Genomic DNA, 12,054 nt, shown 5'->3' with positions numbered 1-12,054 from the left:
CTGTCCCAGCCCTGGGGGAATCACTAAGTCCTGCAAGCGCCGCAAACGGGGGGTGCAGGCACCAAAAATAGAGGTGAGCAATGAAGAGGGGATGAGGCAGAAGTAGCTGAGCTGCCCCCCTCCGCCCACGCACTCGCACAAGTGAGTCCCTCTGGCTTCAGTGCTTCCTCTGAGCTGGCCTTTCCCAGGAGCTGCTGTAACCCCTACGTGCTGTTCCTAAACAAAGTGCACAGCCCTGGCTGCTCCCTGGGGGCATACAGCACAGGCCACTATGTGCTTGTCGAGACGCTGTAACCTCTCCAGGGCTCTTTCAGCATCTCAAAATATTGAACCCTGGCCTTTGCAGACTTCTTCTGCAAGAGGGGTTTGTTTGCATAGGTTGTTCCTGCTCCCAGCCTGGGACTGGGTATCAGTGTCATCCGTTCGGAGTGAGGAGGCAAGAGGGAATATGTCCCACCTCGGCATGAGGATGCTCTGCTCTCCGGTATGGTCTGTGCCAGATTTTCCACCCCTGCTCACTGCAGGATGCCTGGCCCTGGGCTCCCAGTTGGTCCCCTACTCAGAGTCTGTTTGTGGGGTTGGATTCTCAGCATGGACATGGGCATCCAAGGGTGGCATGCTGGCAGTTCTGGGCCTTGGGAAGCACTGGCACCCAGGAACCTGCCCCTGGATCAATGAGCCCAGCAGCACTGTACTAGTGAGTTTCTCCCTCTCCTGCTGTATTGGGAGCAGTGATGCCGTCCTGGAGGCTGGGTTGGGGGTAGGAATACTGCCGGGAAATGGCTTGGCTGAGCTATTCCCAGCAGCTTGTATGTCCCCGTGCAGGAATCTTTCAGACACATTTTTATCCCTTGGGAAATATTGGGAAGAGCCATGTGCTCCACACACCCCCTCTGCCTCCTGTCCCCCATATGAGCTGTTGTCATGCTCACCAGCTCCTCTACTGCACAATGGACCATCTCAGCTCTGGGGGAGATGCCAGGGGCTCCCAACATGTGGCCACCACCACATCTGGAATCAGGGATCCCAGCCAGCCCGGCACAGAGGAGCAGTGGGGTCTCCCCCAGCTGTCACAGCCCAATTGGAGAGCCCCTCCAGCTCCTGGGGGGCTGCCTATCCAGAAGCCTTCCTTCCCCCAGCGTCTTTCTCCTGCCTGGGCTCAGTCAAGCCCTCATCTCCCCTGTGGCTGTACCTGCCCACTGCCAGACCCTGCCACGCACAGAGCTGACACGATGCTGTGGAGAACTAGGGTTGCCACAGCCCATCTCTCCTTGCTTTCTGCAGCTGTGGCTGCACAGAATGAAGACTTTTCCCTTTGGATTTTCACTGGTGGAAAGAAAACACCAAGATAATCGTGATAAGCAGTAATCTCCTGGGCTCATCCAGACAGGGAATCATTACCCATGCCCATTGTACAGGCATTCATAGCAAGGTGATGAGTCTGCCTTGCAAACAAGCCTGGAACACAGATTTCAGTGGTGTTGTCTTCATGGGAAGGGCTTTTTCATTCTTGAAAAATTTAAAAAGAAAGACAGAAATATATCTTGCTCCTTTTCTTCAGGATAGGCAGTGGGTTTTTGCAGTTTTTCTTGTTTGGATCAGACAAAAGCACATCTTCAAGATGGAAAGGGTGGCGAGAACTGATGGGTGAAAAGGAAGTTTTGATCCAAAGAGCTTCCACACCTTGTTGAAGTGCCGAAACTAACTGCAAAAAAATCCCCTTGTGGACAAACAATAACGTTTTGCCTATCGAGAGTTTCTCAGAAACTTTACTTGAACTCATCGAGGTATGACAAGGATTTAAAGCAGAACCATGAACTGGATTCCACCCTGCAGGGCAGAGGGGTGCAGGACATCTGAGATGATGGCATGGCCAAGATGGAAATGGGAGTTCCAGCTGCCTCTCCCAGCTTCCATGACCCTCAGTGGCTCAAACAGCCCCGAGTCCCCAAATAAACCCACCCTCTGACGCAGCATCCCAGTTGTACAAGAGCTTTTATTCCCCTTTGCAAAAAGAAAAGGTCCGAGAGGGCGCGTTGGCGGTCCCTGAACGGCCACGGGTCAGCGGGGCGGGAGGCGCAGTGCTCGCTCGGCATTGCCCAGGGAGGCGTCCGGGGGGAATACGCGGAGTCAGCTCAGTACGGGCCCTTTTTAATAAAAACATGAGTCAGCTGCTGGCGTGGGCAGTGGATTTTCTAAACATCCCCTCATATCCTGAGAAAGAGAAAAAAAAAAATAAAAAGAAAGAAAAAGGGGGGGGTGGTGAGAGGAAAAAGAAAAAAAAAAAGAAAAGAAAAAGAAAACAGGGGAAAAAGGCCAGGATTGAAAGCAGACACAGGGAGAGAGCAGCTCCTTCCCTCTGGTTTAAGGAGGCGAGAGCTGGGTTGATCCGGACCCCTTTTGTTTTCCGTTAGCGGGGCCCTCGCTGCTCCCCTTCAGCAGCAGCCTGCAGCGAAACTCTCCTCCTTGCAGCCACTTTGGCTTCTCCTCCGCTTTTTGATTCTTTATTTCCCCTTCGCACTCATCCACCAGGCTTTAATCTCAAGTTTTGCTCTGCAAAGGGTCCCCGCAGAGGGTGGAGGGAGGAAGTCGGAGGGACTCCGCTCCTCATTGGCGAGGCGGCCTCCCCCCTTCTCCTCCTCCCGAGGTCTCTTTTATTTATACACGCACACACACGCGTGCACATCCCTCAGCCCGGGGCTTTGCTCCAAGCTGGGGTCTGAGGTGGCCAGACCCCCTCCCAGGTGGGCTGGGGGCTGCCGAGCGCTGCTGAGATGCAGTAGAGGAGCAGAGCGAGGGCTTGGCTGCAGCCCAGCCCTGGCACAGCCTTGCCTCTCCTTTTGATTAGATTTGATTTTTTTTTTCCCCTCCTCCCCTGCACTTCATTTCTTCCCTACCCTTTCTTTCTCCTTTAAGTGGAAAAGCTTTGCCAGCTGGGGAAGGCTGGGAGGGCAGGGAGAGCCTCGGCAGGCAGCAGATAAAGAGTGCAGAGGAGGAGAAGAAGGAATTTCGAGGCGGCCAGCACTCGTGGGACATACGGCTCAGGCGCTCACCGGTGGGACCCTGCCCAAGGTAAGCTCTTGCATTGCCCATCTGGGTACCAGCCCACCCTGCTCCAGCTCTCTGGCCAGGAAACTTCACGCTGCAGATGGTGGAGACCCCACTGCTCCTCATGTGCCATTGAGTAGTTGGTTGAAGGGTCGTTTTCCCCTCAACCTTCTGCAGGACAATCCCGTGCTCTCTGGAGAGGGGCACATTTCATTCCGACAGCCAGAGCCTGTGGCAAAGACACAGCTCTGCCTGTCAGAGGGCATGTGTAGGGCTGGCTCAGACGGGGTGATACCAGATAGCTGCCCCGGTTGGCAGCTAGCCCTAGGCATGGTCCGATACGAGGATTGGAATCAGTCCTTGACGTTGATGCCATGCAGGTTCAGGTTTGCTGTGAGCCCAGTGGCAGTTGCCAACCCCAGACAATGTCCCTGGGTCCAGGAAACCCTCCTGAGTCAGTCGGTGCATCAAGAGGGGTCGGTGTTTTGGAGAACATCAAGTCACAGCAACCCATCTGCAGCAGGCAAAGGCCTTTTCTGTCTCCCTGAAACTGTCTGTCCCTTCATCAGCATGGAGGGTCCTCACTGAAGGTGCAAGAAGAAGCACCGCAGCTGCCTAATTATCCACCCTAAGCTTATGTTCTGCATCCCCACACAGGGCTGGGCGTTCAGGGTGCCCCTGGTCTCAGTGGGGAGCACAGTCTGAACACGAGCACAGCCAGCTGTAGTGCTGCAGTTAGAGACAAGTTAGCTGTAGATGGTTATCTAGTGGGGTCCTGCAGGGCTCTGGCCTGGTCTTGGTCCTTTGAAATCTCTCCATCTGCCTGGGTAACAGATAAATGCACATAGTAAACTCTGGGCTGGCACCAAGCCGGGTGGGCAGCTGGTGTGTGGGCAGATGGGAGCACAGGAGGATCCCACGGGCTCCAGGAGGAGTCTGGTGTCAACTGGGCATCAGCAAGCTGCGACACATGCTGCTGTTGGGAAGGAAATAGTACATGACTACACAAGATCTTGGGAGCCAACGGTGCGGGCAGCTTGTACGGTGGGAAAGGATCCTGGGGGGGGGCTACAAAGGACAGAAACCAGATTGCAGTGTGGTGCGAGTACACCCGCAGCTCTTCGCATGGGATGTGCTGGAGACAGACTGGGTACATGGGATGGAGGGAGTAGGTCCTCCCCACTGAGTGATTCTGAGCATATCAACAGGGATGAACATGGAGCGGAAAGAATTGGGGTGAGCATAGGTGGTAGTCAGAAGCCCAGAAGGGGCTGCAGAGGGCTGGGAGAGGTGCTGTTTGGGCTAGTTGGTCACTGAGTGTTGGGGAGAGGTAGCACACATTCTTCGCGCACAGGAAATGTCACTTAAGAGAGGAGGAAAAAAGCCTTGTAAGGAAAACATCTGTAGATTTAAAGCCTTCAGCCCTGCCAGTTTCAAAGGGTATGTTGGACAAACATCTGGCTGGGGAGATGTGGGCACTGCAGCCGGGCAATGACCCCCATGATCTCTTTCAGCCTCATTTTTGATAGGGCTGTGACTGGATCCCTAACATATTCAGAACAACGCTGTTGGGAAGAGGAGAGCACTGAGACCTTCTCCCAGACTAGGGCAAGATGAAATTGTCTTGGTGAGCAGCAGAGGCTGAGGTCAGGAAAAGTTTTCTAGCTGTGAGAGCGATGCAGTGCAAGAAGAGACCATGGTGGCTGGCCATAGCATCACCCAAGTGATGGACAGGTGTGACTGGTTCTGCTAGAAGTTCTAGGTAGGGACTTCTGCACCCAGCCCCATGTTGGACCCTAAGGTTCATCTGGCCCTTGTGACTTACGGTGTGCTAAAGTTGAAGGGGACCACAAATGTATTCACAGGGTCAGGCCATGGTGAATTGTCTTCCTGGGATGCAGCAGCAAAGGGCAGGGAGCAGAGGAGCTGCCTGGTGGCCAAATCCCAAGGGAGGGTAGCCGTCAGTGCTGGCAGCCAGGGCTGCCTTTGGCCCAGAGCTGGAGGGAGCTGCACGGGCTGGGGGCTGGCTGGGCACAACCTATCGCTGTGAGGGAGGATCCAGGCCCAACGCTTCTTGGAGTTTGTTTGTTTGTACTTTAACCAAGGGGAAGAAATCCCCTGGAGAGGAGCTGTGAGGGGAGGGTATAGACTGGGTATTGTTTCCCGAGAGGCTGGAGTGGCTCCAGGAGGCTCCTTCCGCTCCACCAGGCAAATTGGACATAACAAGGCTTGTTTTAGGGGTGGCTGTTTCCCCTCCTTCTCTCCCTGGTTGCCTAATTAGGCTCCCCGAGCCAAGTACACCTCTGCCCTGCTCCGCTCCTGCTGGAATTCCTCTTCCTGGAAGTGCGGTGCTATCCTGAGGGACATGGAACAGACCTGGCTAGGACAGGGACACATGCCAGCGATGTGCAGAGGGGTACTGGGATGGGTCATGTGCTGGTCCCACAGGTCCATCACCCTCCCAGGCTGGTAGCAGGTGCACAGCGATGCTCCTGGATTTTCATCGTCCCTGGGGGCACACAGGTTGGGGCATGACCTGATCTGTGTTTGTACCTTTCTCCTGCAACCACCAACCTGCAGGGCCAGAGGAGAGTGGTGTGGAGGTCCTGTGCAGGGAGCATCTCCCAAAAGCTCCCACGGAAAGGTTGCTGTCAGGAAAACCAGTTTGGAGTAGTGCAAATGGTTTATGTCCTGCAGACAAGGGAGGACTTGTCCTCCTCAAGGCATGCCTGCTGGGCACCTCCTCTGTCCAGATACCTGCTAGCAACCATCCTACACTCTGCAATGGGCTCAGCAAGAGCTGGTGTGCAGGAACAGGAGCAGGAAAGGGTTGGAGGGTGTGGGAATATAACCAGGGCACAGCGCTGGTTGTCAGACCCCATGCTGCAAACCAGGAGAGAGCTGGAGTAGGAGGGATCTTTTTCCTGCCACAGAAAGGGACTTCTCAGCACATCCCCATGGGCAGCACCGGGGCTGCTCGGGCACAAGGCTCCCAAAGCAGGCAGGACACGGCTGGGCTGTCAAGCTTGCCCCTCAGTGCGAGGCCCCATCCTGACGGTCCCTCTGCCTTCCCACTTCTGGCCCGTCTACCATGCGCAAGAGTCTGTGACTGAAATCTTAATGCTACCGAGACACAGCAATTGGCACCAATTAAATTGCTACATTCATGTTTGAATTGCTTTAACTGGCGAGACACACTGTCTTATTTATACAAAAAATATGTTTGCTTGTGGGTTTGTCTGAACCAGGGCCAGCAGAAAATACACCATTTCGAGCCCCGCTCTCTGAGAGCGCATTCTCCACTCGCAAACTGGAAGTCACCTCGGTTTCAGCCTTTGCCGAGCAAATGGTTGCAGAACAGAACCCCCGCTTTCTCGGGGCTGAGCGCTGCCAGCATCCTGAGAAGGGTCCCCTCCTCTTGCCCCGCAGGCAGCTGCCAAGTTTCCCTCTCCAGCCTGGGAGCCAGTTGGGAGAATATGGTCTGATTCAAGGAGGCAAATTCCTGGTGCAGGGAGCAGGACTCGGTGTCCATTTTAAAGCTGCACTCAGGCGAGGGCAGGGGATGCTGGCAGTGCCAAGTCCTGCCTCGGCTTCTCCTCCGGAGGATTTGTGGGGCTTGAGGGGTAGAGGCTCTTTCCAGAGCATGAGTGCAGAGGGAAGCAGGATTCTGCTCCGTGACTGAGGGAAGAGGCAACACTGGAGGTTATAAAGAACCCCACGTGCAGGATGGCAGGCACAGCTCATGCTTAGAATCATAGAATCATAGAATAACCAGGTTGGAAGAGACCCACCGGATCATCGAGTCCAACCATCCCTATCAAACACTAACCCATGTCCCTTAGCATCTCGTCCACCCGTGCCTTAAACCCCTCCAGGGAAGGTGACTCAACCCCCTCCCTGGGCAGCCTGTTCCAGTGCCCAATGACCCTTTCCGTGAAATATTTTTTCCTAATGTCCAGCCTAAACCTCCCCTGGTGGAGCTTGAGGCCATTCTCTCTCGTCCTGTCCCCTGTCACTTGGAAGAAGAGGCCAGCACCCTCCTCTCTACAACCTCCTTTCAGGTAGTTATAGAGAGCAATGACTACCTGAAATGACTACCTGCTTCTTGGCCAGAGCACACAGCAAGAGGTTATCCAAGAGGAAAGCATCCCTCGTGCTACCTGCCATGCACAGGCAAGGTGTTGGCTTTCTGCACCCCCCACTGCAAGTCCTGCTGTTAGAAGGAGGTGGGGGCCAAACCCCCATTGTGTGGGATTGCCTGCTGGGGGTCTGACCCCAGCTTGCCAGCAGAGAGAAGGGGGGGAAATGGGGCGAGGGTGGCTCTTCTCAGCCCTGCAATTTGTCTGGCATTGGGTGCTGCCACGCTTGTCCTCCTGTCCCATGGTTGGGTTTTACAGAGGACTGGGCAGGATCAGCCCCCAGCACCAAGAAGGGGCACCAGGAGCTGCATTTTGCTGCCTCTCAGAAGTAGCAGAGCCAAATCACACACAGCCCTGCTCTGAAAGCAGCCTCTGCCCTTTGCGTCCCAGCACTGCCTGCCCCTGTCCTCTCCCACCCTGCCCACAGTGCCAGGTTTCTCTCCTGCTCCCACAGATGGGAAAATGATGCCCTGACCACAAAGCTGGTGAGCACCTAATCCCAGCCACGAGAGCCTAAAGCCCCAGAACAAAGCAATTAAGCTCGGATCCTTGCAGGCAGCCGAGAAGAGAACCAATGCATCCACACACATTATCTCCTCCTCCCCAGCACAAGTGTGTCTCAGGGTAATTTTCAGAGGATCAGGTTGCCCGTCCTTTGCTGAAGACCCCATGACACTGACTGCTCCCTTTGCAAAACCCCTGCATCCTGCTAGGGTAAAAAGGAAAGGGAGATGGCTCTATTCCTCCTCCTGCTTCCATCATCCTCCCCTTGCAGCTGATGATTAGTGGTTAATTAGAACCAGCTGGGACCTTTGGCCCTGGCCCCGACCCCTCCATAACAGCCACCCTGGAAGAGAGACCGTGAGAGGGTAATGAAGATGCCAGCATACTTGGGACTGTTTTCCTTCTTGTGCATATGTTAGCAGAGTTCTTCCCTTGAATCTCTGTGGGAAGGCACTCACAGCTCTCTGGCAGCCATGGCACAAGAGCCAGGAAAGTCCTGGGGGTCCCAGGGAATGGGATGAGTAGCCAGCGTGGTGCCCAACCCTGGCTGCCACATCTCCTTCCCCTCTCCACTCTGCTGATGCTGGGGAAAAGCATCAAGCAAGCACGTGGGCTCTGCTCGGAGAGGTAAGCCCCATCCAGCTCCACACGCTTGGGAGCTGGAGCCCCAAGTTATTCCAGTTTGCAGATGGAGGGGCCAGAGAGTTCTTTGAGCCGTTGCTACCAGCTAGCCCTGAGGCTTTGCATTTGAAGCTGCGTTTTCCTAGGGCCAGGGATGAAGTGCTGCAGGGAGCTGCGTGGGTCCTGGCTATGGTCTGGGTGTCCAGCAGCTGTGTTTATAGCTCCCATTGTTCATAACTCCCATTGCTCATGTGCTCATGAAGCAGCGTGCTGTGTCCTCCCTACAGTGTCTTTGCTGTCGGGAGCGTTGGAGAAACTGAGGGACAGCATTGGTGACCCCAGTTGAGCTCTGCAGCACCTCTTAGAGCATCCTGCAGGAGAAGGGTGGTGAAAAAGGGTAAACACTCCCAAGAGGCACATTTGTGCCTCCTTGGGAGTCATCGCACTGAGGGGTGAGCCCCAAAGCTGAGCAGATGCTCTCTGTGCCTTGTGTAAGAGACCAGCTGGAGACCAGGATTGGGGGTCCTGGGCAGGGGATCTGCTCACATCAGCCCCGCTTTCTGCAGCAGAGGCAGACGGGAGAGCTGTCCTCGTGCCAGCCAGCCCTCAGCACCACAGGCCACCCCCAGCATCACCATGTCCTTGGCACCCACTGGCTGCCCTAGAGAGATCAAAGGGGATGGAATTTGGCCTGGATGAGGAGCAGGGTGTGCAGCAAGAGACAGCCAGAGCCTGCAGCCACCTTGCCCGGCATGTGGCAGCCGTTCCTCCCAACACCCCTATCCCTCCTTCCCCGGCCCCAAGCGAGCTCTGATCCTCGCCCAGGGTTTTCCCACAGCCCGGGCCAAGCTCGCAGGCTCTGGGGAGCAGCCCTGCCACCCCCGGGACCCGACCTTCCCTCCGAAAGCGGATGCGGGGGAGCATGCGCAGCCGCGAGGGCCTCGAATACCAACACTCGGGGCTGGGGGATTATTTATAATGCTGGCACCTCTCCAAACAGATGTTTCGTTTTATTTTGAACTTGCACTAAATAGGTCACTCGTTTCCTCCGTCTCCCATGAGCTTAGAACAGAGCGGGACAGCGGAATTAGGAGTGAGAGAGCAGGGCTCGCCGTGGTCCCACGTCCCCTCGTGCCAGGTCCTCGCAGCGATGCGTTGCGGACAGCCCGCGGCTGGATGTTTGCTGGGTGCGTGGATGTTGCAGCGTGTTGAATGGCTCGCAGAGGGGCAGAGGGAGGATGGCTGCAGCCAAAACAGGGCTGCGTCCGGCTCGCCTTCCCACCCCATTCCTCACATGGCTGACTCCAGGGCTGCTGAATCACACCGCTGGGGCTCAGCATGAACTCATCATCCTCCCTAGCAGCCTCCCTCTCCTGCTTTGGAGTCACGGTCCTCATCTTCGGCTTTTTGGCAGATGCTGTCAAAGCCCGTGATAGCCCGTGGCTGGCCCGCAGGAGGCTGGCTGCACCACTTATGTCCTGTTGTCTGCTGTGGGATCAGCATCGCTACACCCACACAACCGCCTTCTTCAGGGGCCACAAAAGCTGGAGGCCACAGTCTGCGGTCCTGGGCAGGAGGTCTGGTCATGCCAACTCTGCTTTCTGCAGCAGAGGCAGGCAGGAGAGCTGCCCTCATGTGTGGACATAGAATCATAGAATGGTCTGGGTTGGAAAGGATCTTAAAGTTCATCTAGATCCAACCCCCCGGCCACGGGCAGGGACATCTCCCACTGGATCAGGCTGCTCAAAGCCCCATCCAACCTGGCCTTGAACACCTCCAGGGATGGGGCAGCCACTGCTTCCCTGGGCAACCTGTGCCAGTGCCTCCCCACCCTCATTGTGAAGAAATTCCTCCTTATTTCTAGTTCCCATCTCCAATTTAAAACCATTCTCCCTCATCCTATCGCTACATGCCTTTATATAAAGTACCTCCCCAGCTTTCTTGTGGGCATGGTGGCTCTGAATTTGTACTGCTCCAGGGATGGCATCTACTCTGCTTTAACCATCTCCTAGACATCTTGATGCACTCCAGGGATCAGTCACTGGTTTTATCACCTATTCACAGACCAAGGAGCTCGGGCAAAACCACTGAAAAGCCTCAGGCATTTGCAACACTGCCTTTGAGTGCTTGTAAAATCTCACCTCTGTGTGACTAAAACCCCAAACCCAAGCATGTTGCAAAAGGGCATCCAGGGCTTTCGACATCCCTTGGTCTCACCAGTGCCTGGGTAAATCCTCAGGACCCTTTGGTGCTGCAGGCAGCAAGGCAAGGAGTGTTTCACCCCCAGGCATTCATCCCTTGGGCAGGGATGTCCTGTGGGACCCTGGGGATTCCCTAGCCCTTCTACTTCTCAGCCTGGTTTCAGATTTCCTACCTCTGTGTTTTATCAGCAGCTCTTTATGGGCCTTGGGAGGACAGGCTCGCCATGTGTGTGCCCTGCCTAATTCTAGCCATGTGCTGGGAAAAAGAAAAAGAGTTCTGTGATGATAATCTGGCCTGTGAGTAAACGCGGTGTCATGGGAGCTGAAGGACCCCAGAGGAGAGATGTTGCAATTCCAAATGGTTCCAGCCAAGGGAAAAAAAAAAACCCGCTCAGTTTTATTTAGATTAAAGGGTGGGAAAGAAGCTGTCGCAGAGGCCAGGGGGAGGGTGGCAGAGGAAAACAGGACAAGCCAAGGAGTTTCGCTGCAGAACAAGCAAGGCTTGGGTTTCAGGAATTGCCAACCTTTGCTTGGAGAGGTCCTTGCCTTCAAAAGCGGGGGACGGTTCCCCCCGCTCCAACCAGAAGAAGCCCTCACTCCATGGCTGCGAGTGGCATTGATCATGGCATGCATACGGGGCTTCTTTTATTGCATATGGGCACCCATGATCTCACTTAATGACTCAGATGCGCTCAGACAAAGAAGAAATAAAGTATATTTTACTTCCCACTAATCTGCACCAGATGTCCCTCGCCTGCTTGGCAGGACAGCAGGGCCAGCAAGCATTGTGGGAGTGCCTGGAAGCACAGCCCAGCAAGAAAAGGGGCTAGAAATAGAAAGCCAAAGGAAGAGAAAGGGCTGGCAGCTGTGTGAGAGGCCTGGCTTCGCTCCTCTGCTCCTTCCTTTGCCACGGTTGTGCTGCTGCCGTCCAAGATGCCTTTGGCCAGCACCTCTGCCCAGCATCACCAGAGCAGGGAGGCTTGGGCTAGGGGGAACTCAGGGCAATGGATGCATGAATTGGCCCTGGAAATGCAAATGGGATTTGTTGAAAGGGTGCTGTGCACCCCCATTCCCAGCAGACAGCACATCTCCTTGCTGAAAATTGATGGTCTGTAGGGAACCGACCTTTCTCGAAGGTGGCTACCAGGGCAACCGTGGCTGCTCTCCCCATCCCTGGCTGTTGAGCCATCCTCTTCCCTGTGCAGTTTCACAGGATGGTTCCCAGCTCCCACAGCTTTCAGGGTGCTTGTGAGACCCCCATAATGGTTATCCACAGGTCATTAATTATTGTAGAGGAGAGGTGAGAAACATGCTCTAGGCACGCTTATGGTCAGGAGCATCTCCTTGGCATGGATGCCTATCTGTGTAGCTCTCTTCTGGTTTAAGACATTTGCAGGGCTGGAAATGGCCCCATTCCACATGATCTTTGCTTGGTGATGGGCAGTGCCGTGTGATGCTTGTGCCAGCAGTGGTCTCCATGTGTGCTGAGATGCTCTAGATCCTCTAGCTGAGGAGCACTGCACCATGCAGATGCTGGGAGC

At 55.1% G+C, this 12,054-nt stretch overlaps 1 protein-coding gene across 1 annotated transcript in view; it reads left to right on the top strand.

Moving 5' to 3' along the window:
* The first annotated feature begins 2,562 nt into the window (after positions 1-2,562).
* The window catches only part of PDGFRB (platelet derived growth factor receptor beta), a 32,570-nt gene continuing 23,078 nt past the window's right edge, over positions 2,563-12,054 (top strand). Inside the window, exon 1 of the mRNA XM_069869432.1 lies at positions 2,563-3,072. The gene's annotated coding sequence lies outside the window, so the exon portion shown is untranslated. The remainder of the gene's footprint in view (positions 3,073-12,054) is intronic.

This window comes from Phaenicophaeus curvirostris, chromosome 15 (assembly GCF_032191515.1).
Source record: "Phaenicophaeus curvirostris isolate KB17595 chromosome 15, BPBGC_Pcur_1.0, whole genome shotgun sequence".
Lineage (NCBI taxonomy): Eukaryota > Metazoa > Chordata > Aves > Cuculiformes > Cuculidae > Phaenicophaeus > Phaenicophaeus curvirostris.
The sequence above is the reverse complement of the archived record's forward strand: the minus strand, read 5'-3'. Positions and strand labels throughout refer to the sequence as shown.